The sequence below is a fragment of the Rhinopithecus roxellana genome, chromosome 3 (assembly GCF_007565055.1).
Source record: "Rhinopithecus roxellana isolate Shanxi Qingling chromosome 3, ASM756505v1, whole genome shotgun sequence".
NCBI lineage: Eukaryota > Metazoa > Chordata > Mammalia > Primates > Cercopithecidae > Rhinopithecus > Rhinopithecus roxellana.
Window position 1 is genome coordinate 24552299 of NC_044551.1, and position 21898 is coordinate 24574196.

A 21898-nucleotide genomic window follows, 5' to 3' on the forward strand; every position below is an offset into this window, starting at 1 on the left:
GGTAAAGGTAATAATGAGACATCCAAGCGTAAGGGGGTCCCCGGGAAAATTCCAACTGGCCTGCACACCAGGGTGGAGCCACAGAAGTTCGCACCATTTGCAGCAGGAAGGAACCTGGCCCCTCCTCTTCCTGCATGGTACCTGGGATTCAATCTGCAGGTTGGAAGCGCACTAGCAGAACTCCGGCTTGGCAGAGGGTCCTTGTTTCTCTTTTGTTCCCTTTTTGCCCAATAAATTCCATTTATTCTCACCCTTCAAAGTGTCTGCGAGCCTAATCTGTCATGACTGTGTAACAAGAAGCCGGCTCTTAGCTGAACTAAGGAGAGAGTCCTACAACAATAATAAAACCCCCCTCAGAGGTTTCAGAAACAATTGGCTGGACACTGGGTACAGGCAGACGTAGGTTCTTCATTATGCATACACAGGGCAGTCAGAGGCTGGAGATAAATCTGATTGTTTGGGTACAAAAAACAAAAATCCTTCATGGGGTCCTTCTCTAGTGTACTCAACAGGCATTCTCCAAGCAACAGTTTACCTGATCCTAGTTTATTCTTCCCTAAAACACACACACGGACACACACAAACACCCCACATTTCCTAAGCAATTTCCCTAGGATCATTTAGAAAGCCCTGGTATCCTATCTGTCCATATCATCTATTATTCATCTCTTCCCAGTGTTCCAAGCCAATAATAATATAACAATAATAACAGTAACAATAACCACTGTTTCAGTCTTTACCCTCATTACAATCCTTTGAGATAGGCACCAGTTTTGTTTTGTTTTGTTTTCTCATTTTATGGATGAGAACTCAGGCATAGAGAGGATAAACAATTGGCTAAAGGTCACACACCTAATAGGCAGGGGTACAAACACAGACAGCCTGCACCGGAATCCATGATCTTAACTTCTACATGCTACTCTTCCATAACCTTTTCATCACTTTACCAAAAAAAGAGAGAAAAGCCTTTTTATCCTCTTTATCTTTTACAGCGGATGGCTCATTAAAACCAGAGCCAAAATAATTAGCAACCAAATAAATTAGTTTCCTTTCCAAGAGAGTGTTTTCAAACACTCCCCTGAGGTGAGGGAAAATATTTGCATCTGTCCCTGTTGGTGGGGTGTGTGCAGTGAAGTGCATTCCCCTAGAATGGGTTGGATGCTAGTAAGGAAGCAAATAAGAAGAAAAACAAAACTGTTTCCACAGTAAAATATGTTGGCTCTTCTTACCTCCTTACATTGGAATGAGTTCTGTTTTCTCTTTGGGAGTTCAGGTCTCACTGCCTCGGGAAACTTTCTTCATTGCACCAACCCCAGTCAGTTCACATTCTTCTGAATAACTGTGGCCAGTATTATTAGAATCTCTCTGCATGCCACTTCACTCTCTGCATGCCGTTTTACTATATGTATGATGTTTCTCTTTGTTTCACATATGTTATGCTAGTCTCATTCACTTGATTCTAAGCATTTTGGTTTAAATGCTTATTTTTAGAATACCGTATAATAATTTTGACCTTTTACAGACACTTGAGTAATGGAGATGCACATGCTTTATTGGACAAACATTTCCACAGTCCTTTCCTAACTCAGCTTTGCATTGCTATTGTGATTACATTAGATGGTCAGTGCATCAATCTAACTGTGACAGCAAAGACTAGGTCTCAGGCTGTCTTCTATGCAGTCTTGATACCTGTATCATGATAGTCACCCATGTCACCTCAAAGCCCAGCTAACCGTCTCATACCAATGCATGATGATCACAAGTGTACTGAGCAAGAAATGTAGTCTAGATGACAGCAAATTTAGGAACTGCCTAAATGTGAGAATTTAGTCCTGAGAAAACAAACTCAGACCTCAGGCTCCACAGATAAAGGTTCAGCAGAGTCATTTTTGTAGATGAAGGGCAGTATTTATTTTTAAAGTTTGGATTTAGGAACTGTGGAAATTCTGCCCATTTTCTTGTCTGAGAGCTAATAGAAGAAATTCCAAGAAAAGCTCTACTAAATCTCATCTTTTCTAGGTTAGCAATTCACTCCCGGTTCCCCTGAGTTGAATGAAGCCTCAGGTGTTTAAAAGAAAAAGTTAATTGTATTTGCATGATGGTCTAGGCTAAAAAGATACTGCGAAAGATCTTCATATGACCCATTTTTGGACATCTTAAAGAAAAACAAGGTATAGGATAATGTTTAGAATATGTTTGGTCAAGCTAACCTAATTTCTCAGACAGATGAACACATCCTGAGATAATATATCTTGACTTTACTGAGACTTTGATGCCATCCTCTATGGTATACTCATTAGTAAACTGGGAAAATGGAGCCTGAATTATGCAACCATTGGTTGGACAAACAGAGCCTGAAAACAACTCCAAATTGTTATCAGTAGGTCAGCATCAACCTGGGAAAGCCACTAACTAATGAATTTATATTGATATTGCTAACATATTATTGGATATAGTGTTTTCTCATTTGCTCAAGTGTTGATGTCACAGTATTATTTGGCTTTCCCATACAGAGTCATGGGAACAAACTGTTGTTCATTCCAAGAAAGTCACTTCTCTCCACCACTCATAAGAGCTTCCCTAGAGAGCTTTAAAATGGAATACATTTCTATCAGTTGAGAAAAGTAGGTTACATAAGATTTAAAAATGAAAGCAAGTTGATAGATTAGGCTGCTTTTTGCAATTTTTCCTCCTTTGATTTCCAGTTTTTATGAAACACCAATAAAATCCATTACCATGTTAATATTTATGTCTAAACTCTTTGTGCTTATACAAAGACCAGGCTAAGAAATAAACTATGAAGCAGGCCATGCATCACCCTTGGACACCAGAATCCCCTGACACTTACACTTCCAGAAGTCTAGGTGTGAAGAGTACAAGTAATCACAGCATCACTACAGAAATGCCAGTTGGTTACAAGGGAGCCTGAGCCACTAAAGCCGAGAGCCTTTTGGAGTCTATGGTCTGTTGAGATACAGTCAGATTCATACATTTGCCTCTTTGACCACTGCTGTCCCATCTCTCTCCCACACCTTTCCTCCCTCTCCTCGCTATGATTTCTAGTCTCAGTCCCTCTCAGTGATCCCAGGTCATCTCTCTGGTTCTGGTTTTAACTTGCATCCCTCTCTAGATTGATCCTTGAAGATAATATTTTTAATACTGATCTCACTATAATCTCAGAAGTCCCTGCTTCCCCTTTGTTAATTGTAGTTAGGATCAAAAAAGCTCATTTATGTGGAAACAACTGCAAAATATTAAAGTGCTGTATGGACATTGTTTTTATTTTTGCTATTTTTTTCTGGTACTCATGATAGTACCTCTTATATGGTAGGTACTCATCAAACATGTGTCAAATAAATGAATAATTAAAGGAAATGCATCCCATTTTACACATCAAAGTCAGACCAATCTTCCTGAAGTTCAGTAACAGGAGAGAAAAGAAAAAGTGACTTCAATTAAGTGACTTGTATAGAACAAGTATTACATTAAGAATGTTCAAATGGATTATTTGATGTAATAATCAAAACAACCCTCCAAGACAGCTACTATTAGCATCACTACTTTACATATAAAGAGACTGAGGCAGAGTCAAAAGCCCAAGGACACTCAGTGAGCAAGTGGCAGAGCCAGGATTGGAACCCAGGGAGTCTGACTCCCCAGTTAGCACTTTAAGCCACTAGGTCACTATGTCATCCTTCACTTGGTTAAAAATAAATAAATAAAATTTTAAAAATTGAAAGATTCCTTCTGTTTATAAAACAAAACCCAATCTAAAGAGTCTTCTATGTGATTCCTTCTAGCATATGATCCTAATTTATAATTTCAAAAATTTTTCTCTTACTTTTCCATATTCTAAAATGGTTCGTTTTCCCCTTGGTTGCATATTAGACTTACCTGAAAAAGTTTTAAACATCCTGAGCCTTGGTTGTCCCTCAGAAGAATTTCACTTAAATCTCTCACAGGTGGGGCCCTGGAAGTAATATTTAAAAAATAATAATAAATACTTCATGTAATTTCAGTACAGCTGAGTTTGAGAATATCTGCTCTAACCTCTTACAGCCAGATTGACTACATGTAATTTTCTTCTTCCAGCCTTCATTCATGTTATTCTCCACTATTTAAACTATCTCATTCCCATCCTACCCACCCCTCTAGGCAAAGCTCAAATGCATCTTTCCCATAAAACCTGTAATATGTGAACAATGGCTATAACCTCTTCATCCTTTCATTCTTTGAAATTCTGTATCTTTGTTTTGACATCCATCACTCTCTTAAATTAGCTAACGGTCAGATTTAAGTAGGTCAGATTTCCTCCATGGTACGGTAACTTCGTAAAAGGAGTGTCTGTGCATATATCTTTCTACCTCTCATCTGTCCTTCTGTTTGTCCTATTAATTGACTTCATTTTCTCACTGGGAGAAACTACCATGAGCAACTCTAAAATCACTCGTGAAAAGAGAAAGAGATTGTTCTCCACATGCTGCAGTTAGAAAAATCAAAGAGAAGGATGCCGATGGCTCTGCTCAGACAATATGTTTATCTCAGGAAAAAAATCACTAGGACTTGAGGAATTTAATACTATAATTGACCTGGTCTGGATCAGATGTCCATGCCTGTGGCTGAGACAGCAGGCATAACTATCAGAAGAAAGGGTGAAATTTGTGCTGTACAGACAGAAACATGTCTCTAACTTTGCTGACGGCAAATCAAAGCTTTGATGGAATTTGCCTCCATTTCTGCCATTTCCAGCTCATCATCTCTTTATGTATTTACTTATGCTATCTCTCTTCTCTTCTACTCCACTCTGTAAAAGATATGTATGTACTCCTTGCTTAAGCAATCTTTTTCTCTTTTTCATCTACAGTTTTTCAATATACACCCACTACTCTGCCTAAAATTATGCTCATATTTCCCCATTTATGTAATACTTGGCATTAATACTGCTCTTCCCTTAAACATTATTTCTTCGCCTTTACCTCAAACTTTTTGAAAGTACAGCATGCTTACCACCATCTATTCTCTCTGTTACTTAGGCTAGCTAATTGCTATAATATTTGATTCAAAACTATGTAATGGTTCAAGCATGATAGAAGTTTATTTCTTGCTTCAACAATAGTACCGAGCAGGTAAATAGGTCAATGTGGCATATTTCTACAAACAGTCATTCAGGGACTCAGGCTATATTGGTCAAAATAAAGTAGATTATGCTCTGGTAACAAATAGCTCCAAAATCTTACTGGTTTAAAACTACAATGGCTTTTTTCTTGTTTAATCTATATGTACCATGTGGACAGTTATGCTATTACAGTCACTCAGGGACTTAGGTGGATGAAAATACCATCCTATTATGACAACACAATGTCCACAAAAAGCTGCAGAAAAAAAAGATCATGGAGAAATGTGTAACGACTTTTAAAAGTTGTCACTCAGAAAAGATAGATATGACTTTTATGAATATTTCTTTGGCCAAAAGAAAATCACATTCTCAGACCTCACTTCAAGAGTACTAGTAGAGTTTAGCTGCCACAGAGAAGAGGAAGAAGAGCACTAAGAAAACCCCATTCCCAAGGCTAGGTACACAAGGCATGTCAAAGCCTGAGGCTAGACCAAGACAACTGAGAGCACCCCCTGAACCCCATCATCAGGCAAGAAAGCACCAAGCAACAAACAAAGGCAATCCACCCCTGTGGAAGGCAAGAGAACAGAGACATCCCTGTAGTACAGGCATGCAGGAAAATCTGAAAGTCAAAAATGGAGCAGGAACATGGAGGAAAGAGTCTCAACATTCAACTCCATGTCCTTTTTTTTTTTTTTTTTTTTTTTTTTTTCTTTTGGAGACAGAGTCTTGCTCTTTCACCCGGGCTGGAGTGCAGTGGCCGGACCTCAGCTCACTGCAAGCTCCGCCTCCCGGGTTTACGCCATTCTCCCGCCTCAGCCTCCCGAGTAGCTGGGACTACAGGCGCCCGCCACCTCGCCCGGCTAGTTTTTTGTATTTTTAGTAGAGATGGGGTTTCAGCGTGTTAGCCAGGATGGTCTCGATCTCCTGACCTCGTGATCCGCCCGTCTCGGCCTCCCAAAGTGCTGGGATTACAGGCTTGAGCCACCGCGCCCGGCCTTTTTTTTTTTTTTTTTTTTTTTTTTTTTTTTTTTTTTTTTAAGACAATCTTGCTCTGTCACCCAGGCTGGAGTGCAGTAGTACGATCTCGGCTCACTGCAACCTCCACCTCCCAAGTTCAAGAGATTCTCATGTCTCAGCCTCCCAAGCAGCGGCAGTTACAGGCCTGCGACACCACAACCGGCTAATTTTTTGTATTTTTAGTAGAGACGGGGTTTCGCCATATTGGCCAGGCTGGTCTCGAACTCCTGAGCTCAGGTGATCCACCCATCTCAGCCTCCCAAAGAGCTAGGATTACAGGCATGAGCAACTGTACCTAACTGCAACCCCATAGTCTAAGCACAAGGGGAATCTGAAGCTGGTTATCATACAAGGTAACTATAGCAACAACTAAATTCACAGTCAGTTCAACTTCTGACTGCATTGCCTCAACCCCACATGCTAGTGGTCTACTAGTAGATAATGCATACCAGTTTCTAAAGATAAGTACCCAGACTCTAGCTGGAACTATACAAAAGATTCCAATCAAAGTGTCAGAAATGCAAAACATACTAAAATAAATGAATATTTCAATGGGCTCATCAGTTGATTCAACACAGCCAAGGAAACAATCACAGAACTTGAAAATAGGTCACTAGAAATTACCCAAAGTAAAAGATAAAAAAGAAAAGAAAGAACAGAACACACAGAAACTAGAAAATATCAAAATATGGCCTGACATACATGAAATTAGATTCACAGTAGGATAAGAGAGAAAGACAACTGAGCAGAAGTGATAATAGCTGAGAGTTTCCCTAAATTAATATTAATAAAAGACACCAAACCACATATCCAAGAAACTTAGAGAGCCTACAACAGAAAAACACCAAAAGAAACACACCTAGGAAAATCATATTAAACCAAATATAAAGAAAAAAACTTCAAGGCAGTCAAAGAAAAAAACACATTGCATACAGAGGAATAAATATGAGAATTACATCAGAAACTATGTCAGCTAGAAGACAATGGAATGACATTCTTAATATGAAAGAAAAACTTATATACTGAGAGAAAAAAAATTTCAACCCCAGAAATCTATACTAAGCAAAATTATCTTTCAAAAAAAATCCTTGATATTGTGATGAACACCTGTGATATCTACCACACAGACTAATGGAAACTGTCATTTTTGAGATATGACTTCCAAAATTATTCCTGGGGTTTTCTTTCTTCTAACCCATCATAAAGTAGTAAGTGTGAAGTGGAGCATGCATGGGATGTTAGGAGGCACTAGACCTGAGAGCAGTATATATAACTTTTGTGCATGTTTTGTCTGTTTACCACATTGACTGCTCTCAGTGGTAACACCTAACCACATGGGAAACTGTGAACATTGTTCCAACTGTGTGCCCAAATGTAAGACAATAGTACAGATTTCGCCTGGCAGTCAGTATTTTCTGCCACAAGCCCTAACTACTGTTCAGATGCCTCCAGTCACTTCTTTCCATCAGATCCAATAGTCTTTTTTAAGCTGTTACCTTGCATAATCTCTCAGAAACATTGCATATTTTCAAGCAAGTCTTATCCTTTCATCTCCTGGTTTGGTTCCTGTGAACCCCTTTGGCATGCCTCCTACCTCTCTGATGATAACTCAACTCTCTCTTTACTGTCTTTGTCTTTCTCTTTTGCTGTTTTTTCATCTCCTCTCTCACCTCTAAAAGTAGGACATCTTCAAGATCTGTTTTTAGACCTATTCCCTCCATTTCTACCCTTTCTCCCTTGATAATTTCATTCCTTTCTTTGTAGATGATTCTGACATCTCACTCTAGTCCTTAATACATAAAGCACCAAGCCTACTCCTAGAGGAGATTATTTGGATATATACAAGATATTATTCTTATTATATACATAACAAAATTTATTATATATCCTCAGGCTATAACTTTCATTGATTTCTATACTTTTGTTAATAATAACATTGCTTCCTCAAGCATACAAGCTCAAAAACTTGAAGTCATATTTAATAGCCACCTGTCATCAGGCCCTAATCAAGTAACCAACTGATATAGTTTAGATGTTTTTGCCCTCCAAATCTCATCTTGAAATGTGATCAGCTTTGGAGGTGGGGCCTAGTGGGAGGGGTTTGGGTCATGGAGGTAGATCCCTGATGAATGGCTTGGTGCCTGCCTCACAGTAAGCAGTAAGGAGCTAATACAAGCTCACATAAGAGCTGGTTGTTTAAAGAGCCTGGCACCTCCTTCCCTTACCTCTTGCTCCCCTTCTTGCCATGTGACATACCTGCTCCCCTTCACCTTCCACCATAACTGTAAGTTTCCTGAAGCCTTCACCAGAGGCTGATTTTGGCACCATGCTTCTTGTACAGTCTGCAGAACCATGAGCCAAAATAAATCTCTTCTCCATATAAATTACCCAGCACCAGATATTTCTTTATAGCAACACAAAACAGATTAACACATTAACCAAACAAACAAAATTTAATAACCCCCCTTCCCAGTCTCTTTAACATCAGTCTCTCCATCTTGGATTACTACCATAAGCATATTTTAAGCCTCTAGTACTTTTGTTCTAAAGTATTGCTACATTTTCTAATTGGTCCCCTAGCCTCCAAAGTTTTCTGCTTACAGACAAACCATCTTCAGGCACATTGTCTTCATTCCTCTCCTCAAAGACTCAAAATAAATACTTACTGTCTATCAAATAAGCCCACTCTTTGAATACCTTGACCCTAAGACATGACTCTAGAGCTATCCCTTTTTGCACTCTAAATCTTACTACGGAATGACTTAAATTCTTCTTCATGTTATAGTCATTTCTGCATTTAACTTAGTTCTGTCATTGGGCTATAAGCTTTATGATAATGTGGATGTTTTTGAAATCCATCTTCTTACTTCCTCCTTATCAGCAAAGAGCCTGTAGCACAGCAAAGGATACAATAAACAAAATGAAGAGACAACCTACAGAATGGGAGAAAATATTTGCAAACTACCCATCTGCCAAGGGATTAATAATAAGAACATATAAGAAATATCTAATAATCCAAATAAAAGATAGGCAAAGATTTGAATAGACATTTCTCAAAAAAAGACATACAAATGGCAAACAGGCATATAAAAAGGTGTATAATATCACTGATCATCAGACAAATGCAAATCAAAACTACAATGAGATATTTAAACAATAAATGTTTATTGCATATTTACTTTGTGCCTGTACTACGGTATGGAAATACAATGTTGAGCAAAACAAACATGATACCTGCTCCCATGGACTTATAGGAAAAGTAAATAGAAAAATCACTAAATACATGAAAGAATATTACTACCCTGATAAGTTCAGAAGAAAAGGTTCATGATGCTCTAAGAGTATGAGGAGGGGATCTGAACTGCTCTGTTAGCACAAAGCTTCCCTGGAAACAGAGCTTTTGAGCTGAGATGTGGGAGGAGTTAACTAGTGTGGGCAGGGGAAGATGAAGAAGAATATTCCATGCAGAGGAACAGTATGTTTAAAGGTCTTGCAGCAAGAAGTCTAGTGTCTTCAGAGAAGTGAAAGAGGATTGTAGTGTCTGGAGAACAGACAGTGGTTGGAGGGGTTGGTAGGATTCAGACCACGATAGCCTTGTTGGCTATGTTAAGAACTATGTTCTTTATCCTTGGAACAATGAGAGCACTTTGAAAGATTTTAATCAGGATGACATGGAGCAGAATTGCAGTTTGTTAGGAAAATAAGGCTGGAGTATGGAAAAAGAGTTTAAGGACAAGCAAGGGCAGAAGCAGGAGACCAACTGGGAGGCTATGACAGGGTGCAGTGAAGAAGAGATGAGAACTTGGATCACCAAAGCAGCCATGAGATAAAAAGAGGCTGACATGGACAGAAATATTTATAAGAATCAGTACATGATTACTGGATGGTATTAGATTTAGTTTAATGCAAAATTGCCATTAGACATTATTTGAAGCACATCTATCCTTGCTTCTCAATTCTTGGAGAAATGTAGCCCTGACAGCTGAGTCATCAATTGCAGTTCACCTTTTTAGGCAAATGGTGTGATTATATGTAGATTGATTATGAACGTACCTTGCCCATTTCGTTATTAAAAATATTTCATGCTTCCAAATTCAAGATAATGGAGGGAAAAAAGTATTTTCTCCCTCAAGCATAAAACCAAATCTCATTTAAATAGGGATTTATGACCTTTCTTTCCCTACTCGAAAGGAATAACTTTTAAAAATTTGATTTTAGTTGATTAAAAATGTCACAGCCACAAGACTCTCAAATGAGTTTCTCTTTGAGAAAAAATAAAATAAATGATTTACTGAACAGATGTAAAATGTATTTTACAACCCTTTCTCTCACCCAGTGTCAACACACTGTCGATTTCAGGGGCAGATTAGTCCTCAAAGGTGCTAGAGAGAAGCAGCATTTATAATGCTCTCACTAGGTCTTTGATACTTAAAGGAGTTTAAAAATGAGAATGCATTGCACTTTGAAAAGCAGAGGCAGAGCACTTAAAGCCACTTTTGCAATAGTACCCAGAGGTTATGGAAATTAACCAGCTCCAAAAATACATTATGTGCCCTCTGAAGGAAAATTAAAGCACAAATCAAAATTGTTGTGGGAAACATTAGTGCCCTCCAGCAGCTGAGGAGTTGCACATACACACTGCTCACAGTCCCTGCAGGCCAAAGGCCAGTAACTCAGAAAGGACATCTCCACACAGGCCAGCATACAACGGAAAGGGCAGAGTGTCAACTCCCTATAGAGGTATCAACATCTCCTCCCTTCAAGCCCTTCTCCCTCTAGTAACTCCCTCCCTCCTTGCCCACACAGAGAGGTTTAGAGATCTTTCTGTTTGAGCTCTGGAAGCTCACATCAGTTCGTCCTTTCCTCTCCAGCTTCCTTACATGGAGCTTTGTTGAAATGGGCAGCTGTGTTCATTACCAGGCTGCCAGCCATATGCTAAAGATTGTGTTGGGAGCAAATATGATTAGGGTGAAACACAGATTAAGAAAACACACAAATATCTGTAAACAATTTTAATTCCAGAGTTGACCAAAGAAATAACTCAGTATAGACTCATCTTTGGAAAGCACCCTGCTAATAAAAAACACAATTATTGTGTAATACGTGTTGTAATAAATCTTCATGAAAGTATAATTCTGATATTATAACTTCTGATTATCTCTCCATCCCTTACAATCACAATTATACATTTTTATCCTAAAGTTCAATATTTATTCCTTCATATATTCAGCTAATATATATCAGAGCCACACTACGTACAAGGCACTGTGCAGGATTCTGTAAGAAAATTCAGGATTAATAAAACCAAAACTCTTACTCAAGGGACTTACTATTGTAGAGGCTAAATCCCTTGGCTTCAGAAAGGAAAACTGACTTTAAACATCAGGTCTGGTTGCTAACCTTGGGCAGGTTTATTAATCTTTCTGAGCTCTGGTTTACCTGTCTACAAAATGGAGATGATAATAATAAAATTTATCATTCAGGGCAGGTATGAGGAAGAAGAGACTGAGAGCCACATTGGGGAGCACAGAGAACACAAAAGTGAGATCAGTCGGCCTCCAGAGTGAAGAGTTTTCTGGAAATGTGGACCAAACTATGCATGGCCTTGGATGCCCGGCTAAGGAACATCGACTTCACTTAACAGGCAAGGGGCAACCCTAAATGTATTTTTGTGCAGGTGTAGGGACATGGATAAATCTATACTTCAAAAGGATAACTTCACATACAATGTGATAGAGAACCTGGGAGAAAACTAGAAGAGAAGAAGCCATTTAAATGATGACTGCAAAAGTACAGGCCAGAAAACAACGAATACCCACAGTGAAGTCATGAAAAACATATTAGACAAATCCAGATGAGGGAACATTCTACAGAATAATCAGCCCCTATTCCTCAAAAGTGTCAAGGTCACAAAAGACAAGGCAACACTGAGAAAGTGTCATAGATTGTTGAGAATTAAGGATTAATGACAACTAAATGCAATGTGAGATTCTGGATTGGATATTGCAACAGATAAAGAACATTAGTGGGAAAATTAGTGAAATTCAAACAAAGACCATAGTTTCCTTAATAATACTGTAACAATATTAATTTTCATAGATGTTTCACAGTTAGGCAATGTGTCAACATTAGGAAAGCTGAGTGAAGAGTATTTAAGAATTATCTGCACTGTATTATTTTTGTAACTTTTCTCTAAGTCTAAAATTATTTCAAAACAAAAATATTTTTTAAAAAAAGTCCAGGCAAGAGAAGATGAGGGCCTGAACCAGAGTAGTCACTCTGAGAAATAATGGGGTTAAGAGGAAGCAGAATTGATAAGAGTTGGAAACTAACTGGGGTTTGTAGAGTGAGAGGAGTCAATGAGAATCTGGCCAAAACTTCAGTGACTGAGCAGTTTGCAGAGTCTTTAACCTGAAGTTCAGGGAAGGAGTAGATATTAGAGGAGGAGTAGCGAGTTCTACCTTGCACATGTTGAGTTGTAGATGCTAATGGAGTATTCCAGTAGCGATGCACAGGAACTGGCTAAGAAAGACAGGAAAAAAGTGGGGTTAGATTTAAAGGCTTGGGAGTCATCCAATACAGGTGACATTGGAGCTATAGAGTGAATACATTTAGCAAAGGAGAAGAAAAAAAGGATGAAAACAGACACTAGGAATATTCACATTTAGGAGGAAGGCGAAAAAGGGGCAACCACCTTATAATGCCATTTCTTTCATTAAGAGAAAGCTCATTTTTAAAAAATGTAACGGATTCGGAGTAAATTGAGGCTCCTAAAAAACAGCAGTTTTTTACCACCATAATAGAAATATTAGTGATGGAAATTAAACAAAAACAAAAAAAGGAGAAAGAAAAGGAGGGTCATTTGTGTAAAATTTTAAATAAACAGAAAAATTTTAAGAACTGCTTTATGGAATCATTTCAGTTTTAGATTTGAAGTTTCAGTGATGTAAAAAAATTTGAACTCTGCTTTTTACCATTAACCCTAAACATTAAAGCAGCTCCCAAAACATCCTAGTTCTTATAGAACTCCACTACTTACTTAGAAGAATGGAAAAATGCAAGATGAAATGAGAATGGATGGTCTGATTCTTACGCATTTTGGGAAAATCTGCCTAAAATTAAATTTTCCTGGAGAAGAGTGCCTCACATACACACTTGAAACATATATGCCCATATTTAAGCCTTATGAATCATAAGTTCACACTCTGATGAACTTCTTTTGAAACAAAAATTGTCTTATGGTCTAAGTTTTTCAAGCTTCCTGATGTTGCTGGAGTTATCTACCCATACATTTTCCCTTATTAGAGTTGATCCTCTCCCAATTCTAAGGGTTCTGCTATGTTTCACAGCCCATATCTTTTGGGCCTCCATGGAGTTAATCAAAATTCTTCCTTGGGATTTGAAGTGGTTAACTGAGGAAGTTACTCAGACTCTGTAGCAATTAAAGCTGGAAAATGTCAGTAGTCATATTCTCTGCAAGTCTGTTTAATAACCTAAAAGGGCTCAGGTATCATTTGATTATCTAGTTCAGTTGTTGCTAGAGCTTGAAAGCACCACTACCCTTTTCAACTCCACAAATGGGCACATTATTTACCCCCCCCAAAAGACTCCTCTCTTTGTCCAAGGTAGTCAGAAGTAGATTTCCATTCATTGCAACTGTAAGAAGTCAATATTAGTATTCCTAAGGATTCTGTCTATTTGAAAGGCCTCTGCTTTGGGTTATTCTTTTTTAGTCATTTCTAAAGTATCCTTGCATCCTAGGTTAGGATTTGTTGAACTTGAACTCTTAAAGGCAGAGGTTTGCATTTTTTCTTTCTCTCCTCTCTCTGTCTTGCCTTCTGTCTTTTCTTCCTTCCTCCTTTTCTTTCCTGGCTGGTATTGGGGCCTGTTAGGGTACCTGATATCTAACCATATATCAGAATTTTGGACCATATGAAATGGTCTGTCTCCAACATGACTCAGCATTTAGGATTTGTTTTTTCAGAAAAAAATTGTTTTCTTTTCAACACAAGGAAATAAATACAATTTGTGTTGCACCAGATAAAGGAGTTTTGGAGCCAACCAAAACTAGATGTAGCTTTCTCCTCTACCACACCCTAACTTTGTGGTCTTGAATAAATTGCTTAATCTTTCCTGGACACATCAGAAAAGCTAACATTGAACAGTTCCAATGCAGAAGACATTGTGATAAGCATTTTACAGGCTACCTCTGCAAGGTAGCTACCGTTATCCCCATTTTATAGAGGAGAAAGCTGAGGTTTAGAAAAGTTAAGTCACTTGCAAAGGGCTGCACAGCAGAGTCCAAAACCAATAGTTTATCACCAAATAACATTATATGATAATAGCTATCTCACAGTAATATAAAGATTGGCCGGGCATGTTGGCTTATGCCTGTAATCCCAGCAGTTTTGGAGGCTGAGGCAGGTGGATCACCTGAGGTCAGCAGTTCAAGAACAAGCCTGGTCAACATGGCAAAACCCCATCTCTACTAAAAATATAAAAATCAACCAGGTGTGGTGGTGCACTCCTGTAGTCCCAGCTACTGGGGAGGTTGAGACAGGAGAATCGCTTGAACCTTGAAGGCGGAGGTTGCAGTGAGCTGAGATGGCACCACTGTAGTCCAGCCTGGGTGACAGAGTGAAAGTCCATCTCAAAAAAAAAAAAAAAAAAGAATATTATAAAGATTAAGACATATTGTAGGTACCAGACACAGCACCTATAATGTATCTTAATCTTTATAATATTCTTGTGAGATATTATATAATAATAATTACGATTTAATCCCAATAACCAAATCTATTCTTTTTTTTTTTTTCTTTTTGTATGTCCAACTCCAAGCTATGAAAACCAAACACTGAAATTTTGAAAGAAGAGATGCATGCAACAGAATTAGGAGCCCATTTGGGCAGGGTGTTTTGTTTCAATATTTACATCTACATCAAGAAGTACCAGTCAAACTAACCCTTTTATAGACAATAACCACCCAATAAAGGTGGATAAAACAGCAAGGCTTCTGGAAAACTCCTAAACCACCCATGGGTTAAGAACTAATTTTCTTTTCAAAAAGAACACAAGAAGAAGAAAAGGGAGGTAGAAGAGGCACACCGGGCTACTCAGGAAATTTATTGCCAGCTTCCCCTGAGCTATCTCCACACTGCTTCTTGTCTTCATTCTGTGTGCCCTTGGGTTTGTCACTGCAGCCCCTTGCACATGGGAACCCAGGAAATCCATGGCTTGCATTGGAAACAAACATCTTTCCACACCCAACCCAATGGAGGAAAAGAAATAAACTTCATATGCTCACGTAATCAGGACTTTGTCACTTTCATGACATTAATTAGATGACAGAATTATTCAGTTGTCCACTGTAGGCCAAACTGTTTCTTCTTCCATCCTACCTTGCAGGAATTTTTTTTCCTTTGGTCTTGTGCCTGGAATAAGTGAAAATTAAAACCCTTCTTTCCAGCACTCAGTATCAAATGCTTTCTCCCTATGCTCAGATCTCTGGTTGAACATTTCACCTGTTACTTGATTTCAAACACAAAAGCTATCTATATTTTTCTTTCTAAAGAAATAAGAGGGAAAAATGTAATTATAGGGTCTGCCACAGCATCTGCAGTATATTAGCTCACTGTAAATGTCACATAAGTACCTTTACATTTCAGTGGTGACCACAAAGATGGTGGAATAGATTCAGGGCAAAAAGATCCCTTATTCTTCTGGTCTTTTAAAAAGAAAATAACTTGTTTTGAGGAGGTTACTTTACATTAAAATAATTCATCTATTTTTCAACTATTCTGTGTCAAATGAACACTGTAATTTAACATCAATATTTTGGCTAATCTGTGGATTTGGACAAACTAGTTAAATAAAAATTAATTACAGAAACAGAAATTACTTATATAGTACTATCACTTATTCTGTGATCAATTCTAATGAAAGGCTAGAATGTAAATTAAGATTTCTTGGCCACGCACGGTGGTTCACACCTGTAATCCCAGCACTTTGGGAGGCCAAGGAGGGCAGATCATGAGGTCAGGAGATCGAGACCATGGTGAAACCCTGTCTCTACTAAAAATACAAAAAATTAGCCGGGCGTGGTGGCAGGCACCTGTAGTCCCAGCTACTCGGGAGGTTGAGGCAAGAGAATGGCGTGAACCTGGGAGGTGGAGCTTGCAGTGAGCTGAGATCGCACCACTGCACTCCAGCCTGGGGCGACAGGGTGAGACTCCGTCTCAAAAAACTAAAAGGATTTCTCGATCATCACATTATCCATAGGTGTGTTTACATGCATGTGTCTACATCAGACAACATATTTAGTTTCTGAGGCAGCAAGCAGACTAAAATACCATACTAGGTCTAGGGCATATTATCTAATTTTCATGAGACACAGTTTCTTCCTTTGTAAAATTGGGATAATAACATCTTCCCAATTTAATATCAAGACTAAAGGTCATGAATATAATGTATCTAGAGGCATTTAGTATTCAGTGAATGTTAACTCTTGTTATATGGCATGTGTTTGTTAATATTACCTAGACACATATACACTCACACACAAACATGCATACATGCACAAAAATGAAATTATCTAAAGGACATACTGAGATGTTCAAAGGTGGAATTATTGACTCCACCAAATCTCAGAAAATTATTCAAAGTCATTCAAGAGATGCTACAGTGTCACTACCTTCTGCAAACAGCAAACTTCTTAGAAGGTAGTGGGAAAATTCAATGAGACTTCGATGACTTTGGGTTGATGACTTACAGAGGAAAAGAATAGCAGCAGAGATACTTGCCTAACTTTATTCTACTTATCTCCAGTCAGAACTAATAGTGCTATTCATTTTGAGTGACCCTAAATAGTTTTTTGCACTTGGATAATGCTTGTGCAGCCATTAAATTAACTGTTTGGGAACAAATGGGCAAACAAATCAGCAACGGGCATCACTTTTGTCAGATCCTATCAGTTTCAGCTGGCACTGCCTTTCTATCACTGGCCTTCAAGAGAACATGTGACCCAAGAGGCAGATAACTAATTTGAGAGTCACAGCAGTTAACTGCACTTTTTCAGTATCTTGTTCAAATTTGCCCCCAGAAGCATGCCATGGGTAATGTGATGAGTTTTCAAATCAAAAAGACTTAAATTGGAAGCCCAGGTGGACATCTCATGGACTGAGTAATTTTAGACAAGTTGTATAACCTTCTGAATGTGTTTGCTCATCTGTAATATTTTCTACTACAAAGACCTGTTTTTACAAGTTTGTGTTCATGTATGTAAATTACCTACCAGAGGGCTTGGCAAACCATAGTTGGTAGCAGTTCATTTCCTATAAAGTACTGTTAGCATTTCCATTCACCCTATGATGCTATGTTAGAGAACTGCCAAATCGAGAAACACTTTGATCTAACAGAACAAAGCCATGAAAAGGTGAATGTCCTCAACAATGAACACTGACTACTCATTAGTCAAGAATTGTGTTCACACAGCTATTGAAAACTCATGATTTTTGCATGCACCAAAGCTATCTGTCTTTAAAACAGCAGATAAAATATTGAGCAAATGTCAAATTTAGACCTCACAAACAAGAGGACTTTCTACATATCTGCTTTGTTTACCTTATATTCATACACATCTAATAACTTCAAACAAGGTAGGATCGCAATTAAGACCTAGAGTTTTTCTTAGCATCAGTTTTTACAGCTTTAAAATGGTGATAGTAGTGCAAATCTAATAGGTTAGTTGTGACACTAAATAATGTCAATAAAAGTGCTAAGTAAAATTTAGAGTTATTTTATGAGTTGTGAGCTCTTGGTACTACTAAGTCAACAACAATTATTCTTTGTAATAGCAGTACCCAACTCAGAAATGTGGTAATTGTCTTTCCAAATTACATTGATAATTTATACTGTAAAATTTAAAACACATGATATTTTAAGTAGCACAAAGAAATTACATCTATAAATATCCCTAAAATGGTAAAATGTAGTAAAATACTTCCTCATACTACAGAGAATACCCTAGTTTATAAAAAGTCCAAGTAAGGTTGTACAATGAACAAAAATAGCCAGATTTGTTTTGTTTTGTTTCGTTTAAAAAAGTTAACCAGTAGCTGACGGCAAATCAAATTATTTTGTTTTGCAGCATTTATGTGTGCAATGTGTTGAGCAATCACTTCTTGTGCAAAGCCCCTGCTGCCCAGTGAAATGTGCTAACAAGATTCTCTCTGCTCTGCAGAAGTTAGAAACTCTTGCACAACTGTTTGGTTTATTCCCTCAGCTCTAAAGTTTGTCAACTTTTGATTCCCAGGTATAATCTATGTCTAAAATCTGCCAGTTTTATCAGAATCAAACACATCCCCATATCTATTCAAATTACCAGGAGCAATAATTATAAAAGATTTATTCCTAGGCCCTTTTGCAAATGCAATGAAAGATATGGTCTTCTCTCTATATACAGACATACACATATAAACAATATTACCTGGTACTTCAGGATTTGGCCACCCACATAATATAATTTAAGCATCTTTGATACAGAAGAAGCAGGTGTGTGTGGTTGTGAGTTCCGAAAGGGCAAATAGTGAGTTCTGTTTGTATAATATTCATCTTTCTATATTCTGTGACTAGCACAGTGGGCTGACAAGAGTAGATTTTTGGTAAATGTTGAATCAATAAAAGAACAACTGAAAACTACTGTATAAAGAATAAGTGGAAGACAACTGAGAAGCCCTGATTCTCTATTACATAGAGAAATAACCAAATCCTCCCTTTAAAAACACTCACTCAATATAAGGTAGGTAATCTGTGAAGCTCTACTGATACTCTGCTCTGTTAGCACTGTTGGCTTACTCTAGGAACCAGGAAGAGTTAACATAGTTTCACATAGTGACTGATTTACAGCAAAGAAAGAAATTGTGCGTGGAATCTATGAGTCTTTAGAGAGCACAGCTTTCACTTAGTTGAGCTGAGTGATGTGTCAATCCTTGACTCATTCACAAGTAACATTCTCATTTACTAGGCAATGACATCACAGCTGTTTTCTGCAAACCACAGAGGACTGAATGTGCCTTCCTGCCCACTAGGACTGTCTGACAGCCTCTAGAATGTGTGCAGAGAAAGGCATTCACTAACTTATTATCCTCTCTTTTGGGCAGGAACATTATCTGAGACAATATTTTAACCACATAGATTGTGACACCTACCTAATTGTTTGTGTCTGTTAATAGTAACCAGCTCAGAAATCTGTGTCAGCATTACCTAGTCCCCCGACACCATTGGTATTCCAAGGAAACCCTAAATCTCCAGAGAAGATGTAGACATGCTCTTGTTTACAAATTTCTACTGTGCACAGCTGTGAACGTGAGAAGAACATACAAGACAAAGACGTCTCTGGAAAGTAGAAGAGAAAGTAAAGTTTCTCCGGAGACTGGCCACCATGGAAGTTTCTTCTTTTTTTTTTTTTTTTTTTTTGAGGCGGAGTCTCGCTCTGTCGCCCGGACTGGAGTGCAGTGGCCAGATCTCAGCTCACTGCAAGCTCTGCCTCCCGGGTTCACGCCATTCTCCTGCCTCAGCCTCCCGAGTAGCTGGGACTACAGGCGCCCGCCACCTCGCCCGGCTAGTTTTTGTATTTTTAGTAGAGACGGGGTTTCACCGTGTTAGCCAGGATGGTCTCGATCTCCTGACCTCGTGATCCGCCCGTCTCGGCCTCCCAAAGTGCTGGGATTACAGGCTTGAGCCACCGCGCCCAGCCGTTTCTTCTTTTATTCTTTACCTTTCCCCTCATTTCTAACACAAAAGAGCATCACATATTTTAACTTACCCAATTCCTTTGGCTATCAGAAATCACAAGCAAACCAAGCAACAGCAATAGATGCAAATAATAAAGTAATTTGTCAAGATTATCTGAATTGTAGGTATCAATCTGGTGTGAGAGTACCCATAGTCCTTTCATACCTCCACAAATAATATGGGAAGGGTGTCCAAAATTTGAGTGGATATAAACCATGCATTGACAATTTTTGTAATCAAATATTAACACCATGAATCACCTCTCTCTCTTTACTGATTCTTCATATGTGTGTGTGTATATATATATATTCATATATGTATATAAATATGAATATATGTATTTGGAAATACTCAGAAATACATATATATATATATATATAGATAGATAGATAGATAGATAGATAGATAGAAATAATCAGAGTCATTTAGTTTTCTCCAAGGATAAATATCTACCCACCTGATGATTGAAATCCAATAGGACTGGCAATGTTTAGCTCTTCCTGTTTCTGTGCCCTCTAGTCTCTATCACCACTCTCACTTGCCTAACTTCAAAATGGCACCAGGCTTAAAAGAAATGAAGAAGTCAAAGGATTGGACCATTTTTTTTTAGCAAGTACCATTTTCCCTTTCATTGAAGATGAAATTTAACAGGTGAAAGTGAAAACTGAGAAGAATGAGAAATCCCTTCATTTAGAACTCTGTAGAAACATAACAGTACTAGGCAGTTGCTTTGAGGAGACATAGCAAGCTTATTTATTGTAAGTAAGAGGCAGCACAGAGAGGGTTGTGAAAAAATAACAAAACCTGTGTGCTCTTCCAGCCTCTTGGATTATTGTGATTTTAATATAATAATATGCTCTTTCCTTTGTTATGTTCACACACAGATTCTTGTGTGGAATAAATGATGTCACTAAATTAAATTGCATCTAGTAGTCCAGTTCACAGGGTCCAAAGGGTTAATTTTGTTCTCTTTCTTCCGAAACCAGGAAGGTCTGATTAAGAGTTTAATAACTAAATGATCTGAACTGTATTAGATATCACATCATTACTCCAACAATGAAGTTTTGAAGTTTCGTAGGCTTGGATATCACCAACAGTGGGCAGGGACATGCTGAAAATCAAATTGGATTAGATTTTGGCTAAAAGCACATGTCCTCAGAGACTCTCTCAGGTTTGTCAGCCTTTAGTCACTAGTGTCCTTGACATAGTACATGGGCTATATAACCCTGGCCAGGCCCTCAGTCTGTCTATGAAAGTAGAAAGGGATTCCGTCAATAAATCTCACCACACAAATACCTGAAGATGCCCCAACAGATCGCTGAAGAGCAAGTTCTGAATTTTAAAGATGTCCTTCCTTACTCTATAATTACAGAGCTGATGGTTAAGTCACAGAAGCCTCCTGGGGAGCAACGAGGAACTTAAATAAGAAGGTATGCTTCTTGTTACAAAACAATGTTGACTGCAGCTGTGTAATATAAACTTTCAAGATAAAAAAGACATTTTATGAAAGACAGACTCCTGGCTTCACATTCAGCATGTCCAGAGACACAAATTTAAAAGCTATTAGACCATTCAAACTAGAGAAAGCAAACCATTCAGAAAAGACCTATCTGACTCTTCACACAGCTAGTGATAAACATGTATTTATTAAATGAATCTATTTTGCTGGATGAATACCAGGGGCAAGATGCCGTACTAAGCATTAAGCATATAGAAATAAAAAGCAAAGTCCAGACCTCAAGAAATTCAGTGTATACTTAGAAAGCAAATAAATAAATGCAAAATTACAACATAACATTTATCGAATTTGCCCAAAATTCTGAAAAGTCATCTCCAGTAACTGACCATGTAAATTGTACTATATCCATAAGGAGAGGATGTATTGACCTAAATGATTTATAGAAAAGCCATGATAATGAGGATAAATGGATTCACCAGCCTTCTGATACCACACAAGTCAAAGAATAGAAT

General features: G+C 38.1%; 1 long non-coding RNA gene across 1 annotated transcript in view; it reads right to left on the reverse strand.

Annotated features, from left to right (window-relative positions):
- Positions 1–3892: 3892 nt before the first annotated feature.
- Positions 3893–21898, reverse strand: part of LOC115896460 — a 146364-nt gene continuing 128358 nt past the window's right edge. Inside the window, exon 3 of the long non-coding RNA XR_004056352.1 lies at positions 3893–3970. This is a non-coding gene — a long non-coding RNA (uncharacterized LOC115896460). The remainder of the gene's footprint in view (positions 3971–21898) is intronic.